Here is a 21301-nt window from a genome sequence, read left to right as displayed (position 1 = left end):
TCTCTGAGGTTGATAATTAAAGTATAAGAAAGCATCTATGCCTTCTCTATGTGAACTGGTCTTGACCTGTGGATAAACAGCTGCTACTCTGGTTTTCCAAGCCAAGATGCCCCAGCTCTTCTCACTCCCTCAGGGCTTAGCACAAAGTCTCCCACTGTGGGCAAATTAGGTTCTGATATCAAAACAAACAAAACCAAACAAACAAACAAACACAACAACAACAAACAAAAAAACAAAAAAGAAAAGAAAGAGAGATTTTCCAGGTTTTGATGAGCACTGAAGGTTGCACAAACCTCTAGACTGATTTAGTGCTTATTCTTGGTGTGTCAGGCAAGTTAAAAGGTTGTGAAATTACGATTACAATTACAGGACTGGGTGGCTGGAAGGAAAAGTGCTGGTTCGGGGTGAGCGATAGCTATTGCCATGGGTGCTGGGATAGATACCACTGTACATGATACTAGGGCAAAGCCAGACTTATCCTGTTAGTGGGATCACAAAGAAAAAGCTTCTTAAGGGCAGAGAAACTGCAGCTGCTGGTGGCAGAGAGGGCACCAGAGCCTGGATGGCTGGCACTTGTAGTTGGTGCTCAGCTTTGTCTGGGTATGAAGTGATTTCACCTGCTTCCCTTGCAATAAAGATTTGTGGCTCAATACTACTGCCCCTGTCATGGCCTGAGGTGCAATTTAGCTGTTTACTGCTGTAATGTGAGGAAAAGCAAGAAAATTCACAGGCAGTACTGCCCTGCGAGTTGTGCATCTTTTATATGTGAACAAACCAGATATATATTACACCAACCAGAGGTATTACACACATGATTCCTGTTAAATTCACCCATTGAATCATACACTATTTTACACCTTGAGGCATGTCTGGGGGCCACACGATCCAGCCCTGCTCTCTGAGTGGTCTAGGTGGGTCAAGCTGTGTGGGACCACCTCCAACTGATTTTGAAATAGCTCTAAGGATGGAGAGGAAGGTTAACCTGCTATCTAATGGTAATAAATAAAAAAATTAATAAGATAAAACAAAGGCCACTTGCCTGAGGTGGTGGGTTGCTGCCCCATTCATCCTAGAAAGTCTGCTACAAACCTCACTGTTGTTTGCAGGTAAGGGTTCCCATTGCCATGCAAGAAAATGTCCAATGGAGGCTGTAATTAATAAACTATAACACAGACACCAAGTGTTCAGATATTATAGCAACAAGCATAGGTGCACTAGCAAGCATTGTTTTAATAAAAATCTCATCAGCCTTCCTGAGTGTTAATCTGAGTTGAGGAGCACGTGTATGATGTGCCCCTTCCATATGGCAATGCTTTAACATAACAAGGCTGAAGCTATGAGAGTAGCCGTGGTGTAGAGTCATCCTCTGACCTTTGCCTCCCCATAGCCCAGTAGTGGTTGTCTCTCTTTTATTCCCTTCTTCCCTTCCTCTTTGTCATTCCTAAAATAATCCCTTCACATCCACACAGCTAATAGAGTTTTTATCAAGCCGGACCTCTAGTCTGTCATAATTCCGTTTTTCCAATCATTCTGTTTGTTTATGTTTGAGTAAAACTATTTAAATCAGTTCCTTGTAATCTTCAGTTACTTATGGATAAAGTGATTTACATGTTTGTGAGCTATCTTCTGTGGGCACAGTATTACTGAAGGTTTTTCTTTGGGGATTACAACACCATTTGAGTTTATTTTCTTGTTTTCCACATCATGTTTTGATCTCCTAAAGGAAATAACTTATTCTCTCCATCTCTTTCCTTCTCCTTAAGATAAAATACCCACTTTTGGCTACATTTATTTAAGAGAGTAATCTGGTTTATCAGCTTGTTTGGAACTAGGATTGAATTTATGTTTGCAGACCATATAGCAAAATCACTCCTTTTTTCCTTCTGTAGTGAAAGAAATTCTGGAGCTTTTTATCTAAAAATCCTACATATAACACTGCTTGTTTGGGCCAGAGTCTGATCTTCATAGCACTAATATAGTATTGGCTTATTTCTACTAAAGGTGATAGAATTAAATGATGGTAAACATGGTGCTAGTAAACTATAATTAGCTGTGTGCCTTTAGAGTAGAATGAAACGTCTGCAATCCAAAATGACCAGGCTTGGTAAATCAGATCTGAATCAAGCCTGTTGTGTTTATCACCTATGCTGAGTTGAATTCAGTTGTTTCTTTTCTATGGATAGTTGGCATATTTCATATAATGGAGGCCTATGAATAAATATTATGTCTTCTGACATGGGTTACGAATGAGTTGGCAGTCACTCCCCAATCATTACTAATGACTACCAATCATTTTCCATGACAAGGACAATGTTTGCTTTAGGTTTTATCTGAGGTTTCTTTAATGTATGTATGATAGGATCTTCTGCAGCCTAGAAATCAAGGACCATCATTTATTGGTCACTGCATGAATTGGGGAGTCTGTCACGTGCTCGTAGAGTTTCAGCTGTGCAAAGATGTACTTCCCCTTTGTACTTACGGTTCTGTTTAATTCTTGTGAGTTTTCTGTATATTGCTTTAATATAGTCATATTAATTAATATTAGAAATGGCTATTTAAATATGCATATGCCTAAAACAACAACAATCCAATCAAAATTTATTTGTTGCAAACAATTTCAATTGTCAATTTCCTAGTTTTTTTGCAAATGAGAGCACCATTCTAATTTTATAGGAAACAGATACATATTTTACATTCAAAAAATTAAAAAAAAATTGTTCAGACCATTTTATTCTTTTTTTTTTCCTTTTCTTAATATTGTTTTGCAGTTATCTTGGAAACTATTAAGAAAAGTTATTTTCTCAGTTATGCATCCTGCACTGTTAATTTTATTCCCCTTTAAAAGGGAAATTTCTTATACCCCTTCAAAAACCAACTAACCAGAAGGAGAAAAAAATAGATCACCAGAAAGCAGACAATAATCCTGCATTAGCAGAGAGAGGAACACATTATTTAAGCCCTTCCCACAGTTCACCAATTTTTCTGCTTATAGCAGCAGCCGTGGGAGATTACATGGGACTCTGAGGGAGGAACGTGGGTGGAAGGGAGCTGAGACTGATTCAGTTCTTGTGTCTGCCTTAGCTGGTACCTTCGGGCAAAACATTTTTGACTCCATATGAGAAGAAGCTTTAAGACTTAATTTTTTTTTTTTTGAAACTTTGTTATTTTTTTCCATCTTGCAGTACAAAGAACGTATAGATCCCTAGAACTGTTGTGGTTATTTTTATTTAATAAGAAATAATCAATATTCAAACAATTGAGTTACTAATCCATCAGGCTACGTTTAGTCTCCCTTTTTCAGATAATCTGAGAAAAAAGAAATGACTGACGAATATGTTAAACCTGGGGAAGTAGCAGCTAATCTAAAATGTATAACGCATACCTTGCCATAAACAAATCTTTGGAATACTGCTGAGATTTGCTTTAAATAGGTGAAGACTCCAACTCAGGAAAGTATTCCTGTTTCAGGAAGGGTATTTGAGGACTTGCTTATCTCTAAGAGTGCTTCAGCACCTGGAGGGTCAGTGGGGTAAGCATATGGCTGGGATAAAGCCCATAGGCAGGACATTTATGTCTTGGCTCTGCACTTTGGCCATTACTGTGATGGGATTTGGCATTCCTGACCCCAAAACAGCCACACTGCCTTGATTTTTGTGGGCAGTGTGAGGCATTTCAGAACTGGGTTCACAGCAGCAAGCACATAATTGAAGTATATGTTTAACTGTCAGTTAAGAACAGTCCTTGTTGAGAGACAAGTCAATTTCTCGCAGCCTTCATAGTGCAGTATGAGAGACAGGAGTTAACAGATAAACTGGTAAAACACATTTTTTTTAAATCTTAAACAGTAATTTAACACTTCCCTTTGGCCAACTAACCTTCCTGTTAACTATAGATACATCTCCTCCAGGACTTGTTAAAATAAATTCAAAACTCCACATTTTCAAAATGAGAAAATTTCCTCTTTCCCCCAGGTGTGGGTGATGTCTGTGCACGCCCCAAACACAGAGAAGGATAGTCTTCTGTGGCTTGCAAATTTTCCACATATCCAAAGACATAAAGATCTTAGTATCTGCCAACTTAACTGAGGTTGAAAGTAGAAGTTCTATGTCTTTATAAAAGAGGTTTTCCTAAAGGGATTCACCATGCACTTCTAGCCTCTAAAAAGCCTGCAGTAAGACTCTCCAGGCAACACATATTTGTACACAGAAGAGTTACATTCGGTATTTCCTGAGGGTTTCATTGCTTTTTCTAACCATGTTGTATTTTGACTGGTAATTATTTAGGGAACTTGGCTATACGGGCAGAGGCAGAAAAAAAACCAGTCTCTATCAAATACTATCAAATATTTTAACACTATCTCAAACACTCTTAAAAGAGTTCGGGTTTTTTTTTAATGCCCATATTGCCTATCCATAATGCAGGATGCAGACTTATAATGTAAACATTTTACCAATGCTCATTTGCAGGGAACAGCCTTATCACAACAGAGTCAGTCATGTCTGATGTGACCAGCCACTTTTACAGGGATAAAATCTGTATTTGAGGTTTCATCGTGTATCCTGTGTATTTCAGAAAATGTCTGGGGTCTCTCTGTTACTTATTTTATCCAGAATTTTCAGCTGGTAAATATTAAAGAGGAAATATTCCTCCCTGTCCTCGCATTCTTCAGCTGGTTTTCACACTGCTTCTGGTGAGACCCTCTCAGTTTTGTCTTGCAGATCTGCTTGACTTTTTTTCACTAAGTGTCTTTTCTTTCTCTTTTCTTCCTCTTCAGAATATAAGTAATTAAAGACCATCATTACAACTCTCCACCTGCAACCACCAGACCCATCTTGAAGGGCAACAGGACTCTGGTGACTCACATCTCCATATGGCTTTCCAAAGCCATCAGATCATGTGTCAAAGAAAATTTCAGTTCAGAGCCTGTAATAAAGCATAGATTAAAAATTTGAGTCTCTGCAAGAACAAAAATTATGTGAGAGCAAATAATTGTAAAAAAGACCCTTCTACGCATATTGGGTTTGACTGCAAAAACCATGCATGAAGGTTGATGCAGAAGTGGAGTTGACTGAGATGAGGTGAACATTTCTCTGTTAGAGACATGAGTGTCTTTTGTGAGGAAACACAATCCTCTGTCTTTTCTTCCATGTACCTCACCATTTAAGGTGTTCATATAGACATCTGTTTGAGCTCAACAGATACAGAGGCCACCAGAAACCATTGTAATTTTCCAGCCTTGCTGTGTTAAATTGCATATATTAAGCCAGAGATGTTTTTACCCTTATTTGGGGGGTGGAAGGCATCCTTCCATTTAGAGAATGACCAATGTGAAGTTCAATAATTTGCGCCCAACTGGTGCGTCTTCCCAGGGAGCTGTATCACAGAAAAACCTGTTTCATTATTTTCATTTTTAGGTTTATCTGTCTACTTACATAAGCTGTAGTTTAAGGAGTAGGATTATATGGATTCTGCACATGGTAATCCACCTTTTCCCAAAAATAGGTGATTTGCCTACCAACAAACAGCCCATTCCATCAGGATCGTAATTCAGCAACTATTGAAGTAGATGGCTGGTTGAAACTGGACTTGACTGTAATACACAGAAATCAAGCTGAAAAAGTATGCTTGGTGTCTAGAATTACTGATTCTCCTCTTCCTCTCCTTTTGCAAGCAGTTAATGATTTAGTAGAAGAGTCAGTGTACAATGTCTTTCCTCAGCATCCTCTTCCCTTCACTTGCTGTTTCACAGTCCTGGAAATCAGTTCAGCCCTTTCTCCATCATCTCCTCTCTGACAGCCAAGCTGGCTCATAAAATTTTGTCTTGCAATTCACCATTCTCTTCATTGCCTTGACACAGTTGTTCGTCAGGCTGCACTGAGCACGAGATCAGTAAAATTACCCAAATAAACAGACAAATAAACAAACCTTTATTTTTTTAAAATCATTTTAAAGTGGATCTTTTGACTCAAAATCTGCAAATATCTAAGCACATCCCTGAAATGATATTTTTTTATCTCCAAGCTGTTCCTCCTTGCTCAGTCCCTCCCCCTGCTGCTACAAAGGGAAGGGGGGGATTTGTACCTGAAAAGCAGCTTCATCCTAAATTTCCCTGCTGCGTTTCTTTGCCACATTAACAAACACAGCAATTAAAAAAACACAGCACAGAAAACACCAACAAATACTTGTGCATGAGGTACAAAATATCAACCACGTTAGTTCTGCTTTGTTCTTGCTCAAGGGCTATTGCCACAGGTGCTTTCCTTAAGCACGTACATTCTGGTACAGCAAGCTGGGTATCATGTCAAGTGTGGTCCTGCCCCCTACATTGCCAGGACAACTCCCAAGACAGCTCTCCTCTACCTCAAAGAGCCTTACCCATGGGCTGCTCCCCTCATTGCCCAGAAACGCCTTGTCCTCCCCAAGAAGACACTGATGGCACTGGCCCAGGTTGCCCAGAGAAGTCCTGCCGCATCCCTGGAAGTGCTCAAGGCCAGGTTTGCCCGTGCTTTGAGCAACCTGATCCAGTGGGAGGTGTCCCTGCCCATCGCAGGGAGATTGCTACTGGATGGGCTTTAAAGTCCCTTCCAACCAAAATCATTTTATGTTTTCCTATGAATCTATATTTCTATGATTTTCTGTGATTCTATTTCTATGATTTTACACTAGATGGAAATGTAAGGGTGATAATCCCTGCTGATGTGGTAGTTCTTGTAAATTAAAATTAGTATAGTAAGTTTTGTGTGATGCTGTGGGGAGATCTGTGTTTCCTATTGTGCGTTTCAGTATAGGCATGTAATGGATGTCTAGCTGTCTATATCTCTCTCTCTCTGTGTCTCTAGATTTCTCTCTCTGCCGGAGTGTAATTTCACCCCTCTATTTATACTATTACAATCTCAATTTTATGTCTGTTTTCTAAAAGCACTTGAATTAGGCTATTTGACATTTCCTTGTGCTAACATGCTCTGATCTAGAGAGAATCCTGTTTTGGAGGGAATATTAATGTTTCTGCAAAGTAGGAGAACAGAACAGGGGTGACAGGTAAACACAGTAAATAGCAAGCAGCTTTCTGCAGGGAAATCTTTATCCTGGCAATGGCAGTACTCATCTGTGATGTCTGAATAAACAGACACGTTAATGGTAATTACTTCTTACCCTCTACAACTACCTGAAAGGAGGTTGTGGAGAGGAGGGAGCTGGCCTCTTCTCCCAAGTGACTGAGGACAGGACAAGGGGGAATGGCCTGAAGCTCCACCAGGGGAGGTTCAGGTTGGATATCAGAAAAAAATTCTTCACAGAAAGAGTCATTGGGTACTGGCAGAGGCTGCCCAGGGAGGTGGTCGAGTCACCTTCCCTGGAGGTGTTTAAGGAACGGGTTGATGAAGTGCTTAGAGACATGGTTTAAGGGAGTGTTAGGAATGGTTGGCCTTGATGATCCAGTGGGTCCTTTCCAACCTGGTGATTCTATGATTCTATGATTCTAATTGTAGCATTGTTATTGATTATTTTTTATGTTGATGCAGGCTCTATGGAAGATGCCACTTGGAGATGTTGCCCTCATCTGAGTCACTTGCAGGCTGCAGTGGGCTTTCTTGGGACATACAGCATTTGGCCTAATGCACGTAAGTCCAGGAAACCCGGTTTCAGCCATCTCACCTTTGAAATCACAGAATCACAGAATCACCAGGTTGGAAAGGACCCACTGGATCATTGAGTCCAACCACTCCTAACACTCCCTAAACCATGTCCCTAAGCACTTCATCCACCCTTTCCTAAAGGTCCAGAGTTGACCTGAAGGGAGATGATGCTCTGCAGTAGCACTGCACGCATAGCAGGAAAAAAACAAAGATTATATGAAACTGGCAAAACGTGCTGCAGGATTTTGTGAGCATTACCTGTGCTCCTTCCCCACCTTTTCTGGGTGATATGATGTCCATGTTGCTTTAAATTACGTGGTAAAGCCTGTGGAGAGAGAGACCTTTGTGCGTATGGTCTCAGGGAGTCCCCTTCCTTCTAACACTCTCTGAGCAAGACAGGTGCCTGATACAAGAAGACCTTCCTACATGTAGGATTATGTCTAACTCTGTAGGCTTTTTTAGTTCACAAATTTAGGACTCCTAGACAAATAATTTTACTGATTTTAAAAGTTTAAGTCTGAGGATGGATCACAATTAAAAGATGCATTTAGACTAGACATTGTGAAGAATTTCTTCACTATGAGTGGTGAGGCACTGGCACAGGTTGCCCAGGAAAGCTGTGGCTGCCCCATTCCTGGAGGTGTTCAAGGCCGGGTTGGATGGGGCCTTGGGCAGCCTGATCTAGTGGGATGTCCCTGCCTATTGCAGGGAGGTTGGAACAAGGTGATCTTTAAGGTCCTTTCCAACCCCAACTATTCTATGATTCTATGATTCAATGATTCTATGATTCTATGATTCTATGATTCTATGATAATGCACGCAGAGGTCAGAGCTGCTGTCAAGCACAAAACAGGGGTGGTATGCTCTTGTACAATTTTAATTGATGACAGAATTATTTTGGAAATACTTATAGCTACGCTAATTACTTTTGAGCTCTTTCTCATGTTCCTGGAGCACAATAGAAAGCTGACTCAGTGAAGCCTTTGAGTAGTGTTTTACTGAGTAAGATCTAGGTTAATTTAAAAAAAAAGGTAAACAAGTTAACTCATGGTAGTTTCTATTTATTTTATATCAGGTCTGGAATTAATTTGGACTTGTCACTGCTTTGGAAGGAAAAATAAACATTAAATAGAAGCAAAGTCAATCACATTTCAGCATTTGCATTTTTACCACCGAGTATGTTTACCTGAATTATCATCTTGTAGCAGACATCTCTGCTTTGCTTTGATCTTGTACTACCAAAAGTATTCTACAAGAAGCAGTCATTAAAAAACTCTGCACAATTATGACAATTTCTGTAAAGATCATCAAGCAATATCAGATGCAGGGCTTTTCATTTTAATTGTAATGTGCTATACTGTAGAATTAAAAAATAATAAAGGGTTTTAAAGAATCCTTAGATTTTACTTCTCTCCCAGTACAGCAGCGAGAGATGTGTGCTTAACGTGAAGGATGATGGCAAAATTGACTACATTGCTTGTCTAGCAGGAAGATTTATAGGTTGGGTAAGATACTAAGTGACAACAATTGTGCAATTGAGCTAATAGAAATAAAGCATTCTGTAAAGTTTGTGAGCTATTATTACAAATGCCTGTGTAAATATGGCTTAGTGCATTGTTACCTTTTCAAATTCTGTTTATGTACAGCTCCGAAGTACAGCCTCTGCTTCCTTGATTGAAATATCATTGACTGAACTGTTCTTTTTTTTCATTTGTATTAATGTATTTCCTATATTGTCAGACAACGGTGGAAAATAAGTCTATTGTGAAACACAAATGGGCCAGAGAAAGGAGTGCTATCACCAAAACAAAGAAAATCTACAAAGAGCAACAAAAGTTTACAGTTAATTAATTAATTAATTAATTGCCCATTCTTGAATACTTAGCTGTTTTTTAAGAATTACTGTAGCATTGATGGGCAGTGTATGAATACTTGAGAATTAACAGGTAATCCCCACACTTTTTCTTCTCTCTTTATGAAATATTATATTCTGGGATAAAAGCTGAATAGATATATGAAATTTTCCATTATGTACTCACTGTAATGAGTACACATATCATTTTTAATATGCATTAGTAAAAAAACTAGTCCCATTCTCCATTATAAATGCCACAAGAGTATTTGCCTGATGCTGTTGTGGAAGTTGCTGCTTTTAGCTTGTTCAAAGGCATTCGAGCACTGAATTACTTTGGGGGAGGAGAGCTGGGGTTTTGATGCAAGAGCTCCACTGGAATCTGTAGCTAAATTACCAAGATCAGAGCATGAACCATGACTGGTATGCAACTCACAATCCTTAAAGCATGAAACATTCAATCATATTGGAAAATGCAGAAGTTTATAGATGCCTTTTAAATTTGCAACCCATCAGATGTCACCTTGGCCAAAGGAAAACCAGGGGTGAGAATCATTTGTCCAAATATAGGCATAATTCTCAGCAATAAGTCTTCTCATGCAGAGTTAGGCATTGAAAATAGGCCATATGAATCACGCTCTGGAAGTGTCTGTTAATGACGAGGGCAGCCTGGGGTGACCAGCTCCTCCCTCGCTGCAGATGCGTGGATGGCAAGAATCTTGTCTTGGGTGAGCGGCTGTACCTGACTCTCTAGCATAGATGCAAATCTGTCCAAAATGGGATTCAGGCCCTTGATCTCCAGCTTAAATCCAGAAAGGAGACCTCTTCACAGGCAGCAAGAGAAAACAAGGATCTTCAGACTGCCATTTGTCATCTCCAAAATTAAGCATCTCTCCTGCCACTGTGCCTGGGCAAGTCACCCTGGAAAGACATACTTGCTCAAATTTTTCCTTAGATCCACATAAAAAACATTTTAATTTCATTGTAGATGTAAATTTTGCTATTCCGCTGCAACTAAAAAGATGATCTTTCTGTTGCTTTTTTTGTGGGTTTTTTTTTTTGTTTTTTTTTTTGGGGGGGGGGTCCCTTGAATGGCTGCATTGTGTGCGATTACAATGACACATCTGCTCATAAAATGGGCATGCAAGACTGCTGTGAAGAATTGAGGGTGTGGGCATTTGTTCGAAGCAACTAGTAATATATTGCCTGCAACCATCTGACAGATTGCTAATAGGCACAGCTGTTTTATGTGTTCGTGATTCCTTCAGCCAGTTTCCACAATAGAGTAGGAGCTACAACACGTACAGCTAAAACATTTCCCGTTTGTTTCCATCAAGAAAAAAAAGCCTCAAATGATGCTTTTCAAGATAAACCCTACAAATAATAATGAATATTCTCGTAAAGACTGAAGATAGTTATACACACAGCTCCATGTTAAATGAGCATTTTTATTTCCTTCTGTCTTTCATGTAATCTTTTTGCAAAGGCCATGGAACATGTCTTCAGTTATATGAGTGCAGCATCACTCAGGCAATAATTTCCAAAGATAAACAAAGACATAAATCAGATTTGAACAATTGTTTTATTCCTTAACTTTCAGAAATTACTGTGAAGAAACCAGACAAAATTCCATTCTTCCCTCCTATTTGAGCTTGCCCTTCTGAAGCCATTAAGGGTAATCCTGTGCTCTTGAGCACAGTCCACATACCTAGATAAAGAAGAAATTTTTTGTTAATTTCTGTGTAGCCTTATAAATGATTGTAAATACAGAATTCCTTTCCATGGATGAGATATTTTAAATAATCTGTCTCTTAAAAGTTCATTGGTAATTGAGGTAATGGCCTAGCTAGTTTTATTTTGTGTTGTATATGGAATGTTTATAAAAAAAGAGCTGGACAGCTTTGGAATTGGAGCTTTCTTGATGAATGTAACAAAAGATCATGTTGTTGATGTGCAGGACTGGTTTTTCTCACAGCAGGTTAACATTTGCTTTCCCACCATTTGGAAAGGATACTTGGGATATTCTTTTGATTCAATCATCTGAAAGAATGTCAAAACGTTAGACAAAATGTGTGCATTTTTGTACATCTTTAAAACTGAATTATCAGAATGTTGAGAGGATTGTTTGTTTCCTTGAGTTGCACATTTTAATTATTTCTCCATCTAATGAGTGGTTTTAATATATTGAGGAGTGTTATCAATACTGTTTGTTTAAAATTAGAATATTCGAACATTTTGCTAATAAAGAGTTCTTTGCTTTTGCCTGATTATGAGTGTGGCAGTAGATGCATGTGAAGGAAAGCTGATATTGCTTGCAGACTTTGAAAACAAGTATTTTGTGCAACCTCACACTACATCAGTGTTATAGGAGGCTGAAAATCCAGCTCTGCCAGGACTCTTCAGTTCTCTAACGCGTTTTTGCCAATGCACAAGTGGTATTACCCTGCTTTCTCATTTTTTTTTCAATCCAGTTATTTGCATACTCAGATAATCTTCTTGAGCTAAGAGCAATCAAGTATCTGGCAAAAAGATTTGTTTCCTCTAACTTTGACTGTCTTGAAGTGAGATATCCAATTTAAGCAAGCTGTGACGGTGCTTGAGTAGCATCCAGATGATAAATGATCCCACCTCTTCAAACCTTGATTTCTAGAGGAGCCTCTCTCTACATGATAATGCCTAACCGTTAGGTAACTCAAATTAGTAGAGATCAATCCCATTTCCTGCAGGGGCGTTGGTCTAGACAACTTGTAAAGGACTCTTTCAACACAAAGAATTCTATGATTCTGTGGTTCTGTGTTTCTATGATTCTAAAGGTCTAAACTCCACCAACTATGTCTGCAAAACTGCATGTGCTAACTGCTCTGACTCTGCCATTAATAAAGGTACAGAACTTCTGTATTTCCAATTCTGAAAAACTGAGTTTATATAACATAAGCTCTTATGTAAATATACACACATGTTTTTGCTGGCATACATGGACTTCTGTATAAACTCACCAGTTATTAATACCTGCATGTGCACACACACAGAGATGTCTGGGGACATAATGCAAAACCAATCAAATAACTACTCTTCTTAAAATGATAACGGTTGGGCACAACCTCTGCCTGAAATCTATTCCTGGAATTTCCTTCATTTTCACTTCCAAAGTATGTGGTAGGTAGCTCAGAGGCTTTTAGCCACTTGAAGACATTTATGTGGCCAGATAAGCAGTTCGCTCAGCTGGAATGAATAAAAGAGAGGAACAGTTATTCATGTGGAGAATACATCATTTGGAGCAATGTAGAAAAGACTTACAGTTTTGGGATTTGCGTGCTTGTTTCTGGTGAGGATACAGAATCAGTTAGCACCAGTGCTGATCTTTTCTTTTTTTAATTCTTAATAGATGTTCAAGGAAACCCTTGGTCTGGGAACATCTATGTCCGCCTGTGAAAACTCCGTGGTCAGACTAACAGCTACAACTAGTTCTGCTTCTCCAAATATGCCTTCACATCAGTCTCTGCTCAGCAAGCTGGTGTTACACACCTGGCTCATCGATGTTTTATTGCTGCATCGTGGTGCTAAATATGGAATGATTTCTTTCTTTCTTGGGTAAATTAATCTGTGTTGAGGTCATCGATGTCAGAGTCAGAGTTGGCATCTTTAAGTTTATTCACAGTATCTCTGTTCTGAACTCACTGACTTCACTTACATGAGGTATTGTTCTCTTGTCTTGTGACTTCAGCAGTGATTTACTAAATGCACGCTACTGCAAAAAACTCCCTTGCGCAAGAGAACACATAAAGTCTTGTGGTGTTAACTTCCCAAAGGGAGCTTCAGTTGGGTGAACACTTCCACACAGAACCTTAAAGAGGTGTAAATTGACAAAACACGAATGAATTAAGGACCATAAAGAGAAAACTGATAAATTAGTAAGAATAAATTGGTTACACTCTTGAGTGGTAAGTTCAACACAGGCTGATGGAACTTATTTCTGACTGTGCAGTTTGCTATATATCTTCAGACTAAGAGGTATTGTGCATGTTAAAAAATGCTTTTAAATGATAGGGGAAACTCACTGCTAGGAAAAAAAGTCCGCCCACAGCTAATATATCCAAGGATGAAGCCTCTTGGTCAGGATGTTCGTCAGCCACAAGACACTGATAAAAAAGTAAATATACACCTGCCCTGTTCTTATGCTATTTCCTAAATACCTGATATTGACCTTGGTTGGAGACAGGTTAAAGGGCCAGACGGGCCTTGGATATAACTCACTAGAAGCCGTTGTCATGTCCTTGAGGCACAAAGCTTATTCAGGTGTCACCAGAGATGGAAAAGTAGCTGGAAGGTGTTCTGTAAGTGCAATAGTAGTAAGGCAGAAAACAAAGGGAGGGATTGATTCACTGTTTAGGGGACAGAAAGACATCATAACAACACTTCAGCAGAAGAGTTTAATTTGGTTTTCAGTCAGTACTTGGCTGAAACCAACAGTCATGGCCATCTTGAAAGGGTGATATTGCAGCTACTGTAAGGAAAGAGCAGGTTAGGGAAGATTTAGTTTAAGTTACTTGTTTTGAAATCACCAGGGTTGATGAAATTTACCTTGAGGTATTAGACAGCTAGCTAAAACAATTATCTGTGATCTTGGAGGAGTCAAGGAGGACAGGGATTGGTGACTTATACCAGTTGAACACCAACATTTCTCTAGCAAAGCCTTCAAAGTACTGCAGATGCTGTCATCTACCCACAGCATCAATCAGGAGAGAAAACCGAGTTACTCGGAGACCTCTTAAGCTTTCAAAAACAAAAAGTAACCAACAGAAACGAGGGGGTGGGTCTGGCAGAAGTCACATAAGCTATTTTTTTTAATAGCCTTTTTTAAAGTTTGTTCATGTTTCTATTTCCTTCCCCCTGAATTAATTTGTGTTCCTCCAATTGCGTGTCCTGCAGAATTTGTATATTGACTTCAAGGTATAACATCCATGCAGCATCATGAAAGGCATAGGCAAAACAGAGCTTATAGTTTACTTTTTTTATTAGTGTGAAGGGAAATGAAGAATAATGCCAAGAAAGAACTAAATAATTGTATCGATTGCAGATATTCAATTGAAAAAAAAAGGAACATCTACTTTTTATTTTTCCTGTTGTTACTTAGGATATCTGATTTGAATTGTACCCATTGATAGCCACAAGATTAACACAAAACCACACTGTTTCCAGTGGCACAGTCAAGTCCAATGTAGTTTGATATCTATGATTTCTTGCTCTTCCAAGAATAATCAGGCTAAATATTGAATTCTGTACATTACATGCTGAGATTTAGAAGCTGAGATGAACATTGTCCTTGAGTGATAGGCGCCAAAATCCACACATTGACATGCAAAGCCAGTTACACCAGCTTGTTTCTTTTAAATAAAAACAATACACATAATATTGACAGTTTCTAAATGTATTTTTCTATACCTGCTGTCAGAAGATCAAATGTAAAGATATATCTGGTGTGAGATGTATTTCAATTGCAGTTCTGTACGGTTTAAACACAATATTTTTGACATTCTTAGGACTGTTGAAGCCTGCAGTTGTTTTAATAAGAATAAGCAGAGTCAAGTCTTATCTTCTTAATGTTTAGGCTGAAGAAAATGCCATTTTTCTGAGCATCTTGCTATGCAAAATATGCAGGAACATTTACGTTATATTAGGTCATTAAGTATCAATATCAATTTGTAATTCTGAATGGAATGGCAATGTTTGAGCTGAATGCAACTGTGAGAGCCAACACTAGTGCCGCATTGAGTTTATTGTTTCCTGCATTCTATAAAGCAATCAAATAATTCTTCAAATATCCTTCAAAGAGTACATCCAGAAATCCACCTCATTAAATGCCTCCTTGGTGTTCATGCCATGTCCCACATCGAATTACTGTGCTTAGCTGTGAAATGGCCTCTTATATCAGTGACATTTTATTAACTCTTCAATCCGTTGGCACAAGGATAAAAACAGCCATGAACAGGGAAATGCAAACATGAGTGGTTTGGGGCTGATTCATATGGTGCAGTGTCATGAAATGGAAGTAAATTCTACGGCTAAATGATTGCATCTTGCTTCATATTGGTGGTACTGCTTTCCTCTGCCTAGCAGGCTGGTGATCAGTTTTGCAGATCCACGCACTTTTCTCTTACAGCTTTCTGTTACATAAAGCAGGACTAATTTTGCCTTTAAGTACTTTTACTGTGTACATACACTTAAGGCACAAATTTCATGCTCTTTGCCTTTTTGCTTTTTGCTGCGCAATATCCATTACAAATCTGGAGCCAGAGTCACTCATCCCATGAATTATTCCTAAGCAAACAAGGTTAAATGAGCTGTCATGAAAGATGCCCAGAAGGCCAACTGTATCCCGGGCTGCATCTAAAGAAGTGTGGCCAGCAGGTCAAGGGAGGTGACTCCAATTCTGGAATCCCCAACATAAGAATGAGATGGAACTGTTGAAATGTGTCCAGAGGAGGCCATGAAGATGATCAGAGGGCTGGAGAACCTCTGATATGAGGACAGGTTGAGAGAGTTGGAGTTGTTCAGCCTGGAGAAGAGAAGGCTCTGGGGAGACCCTAGAGCAGCTTCCAGTACCTGAAAAGGTCTACTGGAAAGATGGGGAGGGACTTTTTGCAAGGCCCTGGAGTGATAGGATGAGGGAGAATGACTTTAAATTGGAAGAGGGGAGATTTAGATTAGACATTAGGAAGAAATTCTTCACGATGAGGGTGGTGAGGCCCTGGCACAGCTTGTCCAGGGAAGTCAGGGATGCCCCTTCCCTATGAAGTTCTGAAGAGGCAGTACATATTAGGGTCACAGTTTGGTCCTCTCTTTTCTCTCTCCTGAAGTGGAAGCAAGGCTCATCATCCCTTTAGCCATCACAGTTTATAGTTTGCTCAGTGCTGTGGTGGCATTAGCTTGAGCATTTAAAGGTCAAGGAAAAGACATGGCTTTAATGAGGAGTAGGATGGTCATTCATGGGCAGATTTTCTTTCTTTCCTGACCAAGGCCTGCAGTTTGGCTGATATTCTCAACAGTCCTTTGCATGGAAATGTAGCTGGACTTGGGCTTAAACAGACCTTGCTCAGTGCACCAGTCGTTAATTCCACTCATTAGTTTAATGGTAAGAAAGCAAGACTGTCAGCACTGCCATCCACTGAAAGTCTACCCTGCTTCCCTTCTCTGTGAAATGAGCACTGAGCAGAGTTTAGCTCTTCCTGGGCTGCGAAGAAGTGATGCCAAAGGCTGCTTGTACTCCACCGTTGCCACCATGAAGGTTTAAACACTCTTTCTAAAACATCTGTGATACAGAAATAAATCCACAGATCTCAGAACCGTTTATACTAGAAACAGTCATGAATGTGTTGTGCTAATACATTGCATGATCCCAAATGTTTTAAGAAAATATTATTTAAAATTAAGAAGTGCTGTGCTATTTTTAATTCTTCTATCACTACTAAAAGGTGCTCTAGAAAATTTTAGACTTTACCCATTATCATAATACCTAGATTGAAATAGATTAAGATCAAAAAGAGGACCCTTTTCATCAGCTAAACTTCCTGAAAGGCCTAGAAATGGGAGTTTAAAATAATGTAGAGATTTTAATTAGAATTCCAACCAAAGAGAATTGTTTAAGCAATAAGGGCTGTTTATTTTATTAGAAAATTTGGAAAGACATACACATTAATTACATCAAAATCTGAGTTGTGTTGGTAGAAAAAGTGTTCTGAAGAGCCAGCAAGACATAACATGAAATATATGACTACATTCACAGAAACAAACTGGGTTTTAATTTTAAGATATAACTTATAAACATTGAATAATAAGGAAAACATTATTTAGTTACTGATCAAGGCTTTTCCCTGTTGAGTTCAATTTCAAAATCATGACTGGCTGCAGGTCAGGCCGTTTCTGAAGTTTATATATGTTTAGAAAGAAAGAATTTCAATTATTTATTTGTCCATTGAGGTCTATGGTGCCAAAAGCAAGAAAGCAAGCAAGAAGGCAAGAGAGTAGGAATTTAATAGAAGAGCTGCATTTCCAGTACATGATGCAACAGGTAAATAACAGAAGTGTCCAAGTAATAGTTGCTGTTAAATCCCACATAAAATAGACAGTTTGGTCAGCAAGCAAATAGATAAATATTTTCATGTAGTGTCGGTTCATGCATCTCAAGGATATTTTGAACCTGTTTAGTCTTCCATTTATTTTAACTCAACATCATCTCAGTAGACTTGCTACAACTTGAAGAACCCAGTCAGATGCTCAGATTCATCATGGGTTAATGCCCAGGTTAATGCATATCGCTGAAGAAGCGCATAAATTAGCAGTTTCTGAGTGCTTCCTGTGTTATCCCTGCTTGGACTTCAGGACTCAAGAACTGTACACCAACACGAAGGAAACATAGACTAGAAAGAGTGCATGAGCTTAATGTGCTTTATTTAAATTACTCAGAAGCTGTGGATGATTGATGAATACTTGAAGAAAAATCAGAAATAACCTGAGTCAGAATTTTACTTATTTTACATTCCTGTTGACGCCTCCTCTCAAGGATTTCTGGTGGCTTTCTATGATGGCGTAACCACAGCAGTGGACATGAGTAAACCAATGGATGTGATCTATATGGACTTCTGTAAAGCCTTTGACATGGTCCCCCACAACATCCTCCTCTCTAAATTGGAGAGATATGGATTTGATTGGTGGACGATAAGGTGTATAAGAAACTGTTTGGGTGGTCGTATTCAGAGAGTAGTGGTCAATGCCTCAAAGTCCAGATGGAGATCCATGAAAAGTGATGTCCCTCAGGGGTCTGTACTGGGATCAGTGCTATTTAACATTTTCATCAGTGATATATACAGAGAGATTGAATGCATCCTCGGCAAGTTTACAGATGACACCAAGCTGAGTGGTGCAGTTGCCACACCAGAAGGACAGGATGTCAACCAGCAAGACCTGGACAGGCTGGAGAAGTGGGGCTGTGTGAACCGTAAGAGGTTCAACAAGGCCAAGTGCAAGGTCCTACACTTGGGTTGGGGCAATCCCTGTTTTCAGTGCATGATGGGGAATGTGATTGAGAGCTGCCCTGCAGAGAAGGACTTAGGGAAGCCGGTCAATGAGAAGCTCGACATGAGTTGATAATGTTTGCTTGTAGACCAGAAGACCAACCGTACCCTGGCCTGCGTCAAAACAAGCATGGCCAACAGGTCGAGGGAGGTGAGGCCCATCATATTTTCATATATATTTTCATCAGTGATATAGACAGCGAGATTGAGTGCACTCTCTGCAAGTTTACAGATGACACCAAGCCGAGTGGTACAGTTGCCACACTGGAAGGACGGGATGTCATCCAGAGAGACCTGGACAGGCTGGAAAAATTGGCTTGTGCGAACATCAAGTGCAAGGTCCTACACCTGGGTCAGTGCAATCTGTGGTTTCAATGCAGGATGGGGCATGATGTGATTGAGAGCAGTCCTGCAGAGAAGGACTTGGTGCTGGTTGATGAGAAGCTCAACATGAGCCGGCAATGTGCTTCAAAACCCAGAAGGCCAACCGTGTCCTGCTCTGCATCAAAAGAAGTGTGGCCAGCAGGGTGAGGGAGGTGATGGTGCCCCTTTATTCTTCTCTTGTGAGACCTCATGTGGAGTACTGTGTTCAGTTCTGGAATCCTCAATGTAAGAAGGATATGGAGGTGTTGGAACGAGTCCAGAGAAGGGCTACAAAGATGATCAGAGGGCTGGAACACCTTCCCTACGACTACCTTCCCTCCAACCTGAGAGGGTTGGAGTTGTTCAGTCTGGAGAAGAGAAGGCTCTGAGGAGAACTTACAGTGACTTTCCAGTACCTGAAGCGGCTACAAGAAACGTGAGAAAGGGATTGTTCATAAAGGCTTCATAAAGGTGATAGGACGAGGGGCAATGCAGATAAACTGGAGAAGGGCGGATTTAGACTAGACATAAGGAAGAATTTCTTCACCATGACAGTGGTGACACACTGGCACAGGTTGCCCAGGGAAACTGTGGCTGCCCCATCCCTGGAGCTGTTCAAGGCCAGATTGGATGGGATCTAGTTGGATGACCTTGCCCATGGCAGGGGGGTTGGAACTACATGACCTTTAAGGTCCCTTCCAACCCAAACTATTCTATGATTCTATGATTCTATGATTCTATGACTCTATGATTCTATGATTCTATGATTTTGTTTATGCGTTTATGCTATGTGGTGTCCAAATGCCCATCTGTCTCTGCTCCCAGAGCAGAACAAACTGCACACCTCACTATACAATTTGTGGACAATTACTGCTTTCAGAATATTCTGTGATGCAGATAAAGACCAAGTTCTCTTTTTCTTGCTGATTTGTTTAGTTCCCAAAACATGCAGAACAGTAGCTGTATTTCCCAGCATTACATCTTATATGTTTTTGTAGAAAGCAGCTAAGATACCTTATCTGCAATACCAAACAAATCAAAGCCAAACGAAACAAAGTTAACCTCAACTCTTTATTATGAGATAAATACCATAAAATAAACTGTTCCTCTCCACAAAAGCAAAAAAAAATCATGCGTAACTAAAGTGTCTTCTTTGTACACTCACTCTCCACCACAGATGTTGAAAGAAATAAGGAAAAAAAGAATTGGTTTTAAGATGTGGAAAACATTTTCTGCTGGTGATAATCACATAAACATTTTCATAGGTAGTCATTTATATAGATACTTAACAAAAGGATGAACAAAAGAGGGTGGATGTGAACTATGCTTCCTTTCATGTTTTTTCTAAAAAACAAAAAGAAGAGAATTCAGAATGCCAAACTTTAACTGTGGTGCCATCCATGAAATTCTTCAGTTAATCTTTTATGCAGAAATTAATTTAATTCAAATATATTTCGGCAGTGGGAAATATCTCAGTGAAATGATGTAGCTTTTGCAGAACTACTAGCCTCTCTCACAGTGATGGTGGAACATCATGCAGTTTTCAGCATAGATCAAGTACATCAATTTGAATTGTCTTAGCAACTCTTTAGCAGGAGGTAACTAGTGGCCAAAAGCGCAGGGAGCACTTGTAGCCTTAAGGGAATGTGTTTTCTCTGGACGCTGCTCCATGGAGCAGGGATACCTCTGGATTAGTGGAACCTTCTTAATGATCTGTTTGTTACTGCCCGCTAAAGGTTCGAGACAACTGTGGTTCCCTCCAAGTCCAGTTAAAACTGAATTCTTCTGGGAACTGCACTGAGACCATTCTGACTTCCTAGCACAGGCTTGGTCTTCCCTGGCTGTCCAACATTGTATACCACACCCATCAATCCAGCACGAAAAGGAGGCAAGAAGAACATTCCAGTAATCCAGATAGTGAAAGCAAAATCAATTCCTATTCTCTCTTGCTCTTCCGTAATTTTACTCCACACTGATAGTTTCATGATTTACTTTCTCTAACTTCATATTAAGATCTGGACCCAAAGAACTCCACTTCCCTACCAGCAGGATTTGAATGGAAAAATGTCTTTCCTTCCCATCTTACACAGCTGTGATGCAGGATTATACCAGTGTAAGAATCTGGTGCTGTTTTGCTCTGGCAGGAAAATAAAATTAAATGCATTACTCCAAAACTGAGTGAGTTTTCAGTAGCTTCACACAGCTCCACAACAGGTAGGTGGTGTAGGATTTTCTTGGGATCTGCCAGTTATTCTCAGTTATATTGCAGTGTATACTTCTTCTTTATAGATTGTCCTGCTGCAAAACGTTGTCCCTGGTTCCTGGTAGCATAGCAGTATGGAAAGGCCGCTCTGCTGCAAACCATGTGAGGTGCCTGTAAC

General features: G+C 39.7%; 2 long non-coding RNA genes across 3 annotated transcripts in view; one reads left to right on the top strand and one right to left on the bottom strand.

The window, feature by feature from the left end:
- The window catches only part of LOC128850349 (uncharacterized), a 21734-nt gene extending 8723 nt beyond the window's left edge, over positions 1 to 13011 (top strand). Inside the window, exons 2-3 of the long non-coding RNA XR_008447682.1 lie at positions 7521 to 7619; positions 12872 to 13011. This is a non-coding gene — a long non-coding RNA (uncharacterized LOC128850349). The remainder of the gene's footprint in view (positions 1 to 7520; positions 7620 to 12871) is intronic.
- The window catches only part of LOC128850348 (uncharacterized), a 138585-nt gene continuing 128484 nt past the window's right edge, over positions 11201 to 21301 (bottom strand). For both annotated transcript variants that reach the window (XR_008447681.1, XR_008447680.1), the window contains one exon: positions 11201 to 21301. This is a non-coding gene — a long non-coding RNA (uncharacterized LOC128850348).

The sequence above is a fragment of the Cuculus canorus genome, chromosome Z (assembly GCF_017976375.1).
Source record: "Cuculus canorus isolate bCucCan1 chromosome Z, bCucCan1.pri, whole genome shotgun sequence".
Lineage (NCBI taxonomy): Eukaryota > Metazoa > Chordata > Aves > Cuculiformes > Cuculidae > Cuculus > Cuculus canorus.
This window is presented reverse-complemented; position numbering and strand designations above follow the sequence as displayed.